The sequence below is a fragment of the Miscanthus floridulus genome, chromosome 4 (genome assembly GCF_019320115.1).
Source record: "Miscanthus floridulus cultivar M001 chromosome 4, ASM1932011v1, whole genome shotgun sequence".
NCBI classification, from domain to species: Eukaryota; Viridiplantae; Streptophyta; class Magnoliopsida; order Poales; family Poaceae; genus Miscanthus; species Miscanthus floridulus.
In genome coordinates, this window is record NC_089583.1 from 49,929,911 (window position 1) to 49,930,976 (window position 1,066).

General features: G+C 41.6%; 1 non-coding gene across 1 annotated transcript; it reads left to right on the forward strand.

Moving 5' to 3' along the window:
- Positions 1-280: 280 nt before the first annotated feature.
- Positions 281-389, forward strand: LOC136553017 (small nucleolar RNA R71). Its single transcript, XR_010782925.1, has one exon. It is a non-coding gene; the product is annotated as a small nucleolar RNA R71 (small nucleolar RNA).
- The last annotated feature ends 677 nt before the right edge of the window (positions 390-1,066 follow it).

A 1,066-nucleotide genomic window follows, 5' to 3' on the forward strand; every position in this document is an offset into this window, starting at 1 on the left:
CTTCTTGTTTCTCATTAGCTCGGTCTTTAAGCTTCTTCATCAGCAGTCTATCTTGGCAGATAGTATGTCTACCTCCTTGAGTTGATGTATACCTCCACCTCTTTTGCGAGTTTGAACATGTTCTTCATTCCAACCTTGGTTGGAGGCCATCTTCTCCATAAGAACTTTTGCAGCTGGTATGGTGAGTGATAGGAATGCACCTCCAGTAGCAGCATCCATAGTCTCATGGGTACTATTGGTCAGCCCATGGAAGAAAGTCTACATGAATAGCCAATTCTCCATCCCATGATGAGGACATTCCATAATGTAATCTTGAAAGCATTCCCATGCCTCAGGGATAGATTCATTATGTTGTTGCTGAAAGCTTGAGATTCTCCCATGCAAAGCATTGGTCTTGCCTGTGGGAAAGAACTTTGCTAGAAAGGCAGTGGAGCAGTTATCCCATGTAGTATTTCTATCTTTGTTGGCGTAAAACCATTGCTTTGCCTTCCCCAAGAGTGAGAATGGGAAGAGGTGAAGTAATATGGCATCTTGGGTTACTCCTTTGATGGTGAAAGTGCTACAAATTTCTAGAAAGTGTTGGAGATGTGCACTTGCATCTTCATGTGCCTTTCCGCAAAACTAGTTTGCTTGCACCATGTTGATGAGAGCTGGCTTGAGCTCAAATCCATTATCTCTGACATTGACTGTTGATCTAGTATGGATGTTGGCCATCGTTGGAGCAGAGAATTCACATAGAGTCCTATTAGCCATAGCTTCAAATTCAGGTGTTAAGCTTCACCTTATATGGTTGTCCTCTAACTTTAAAGCTGGAAGTTTCTTGAGTTTAGCTCTAGTCCTTCTGATTAATGCTTCTAGATCTTCAACGTAGTTTGTCGGAAGGTCAAAACCGGTCATACATTACCCTACATAAGATACACAAGTAGACAAAATAATGGTAGGCCTGTTTGAGCAGAGGTTAATGGTTTTCCTCGATCTCATCAATAAGTATAAGTTTATCAATACTTCCATTGCCTAGCTACCTTCCTTGGTAATGGCGCCAAAACTGCTTATTGACATTTCTTAG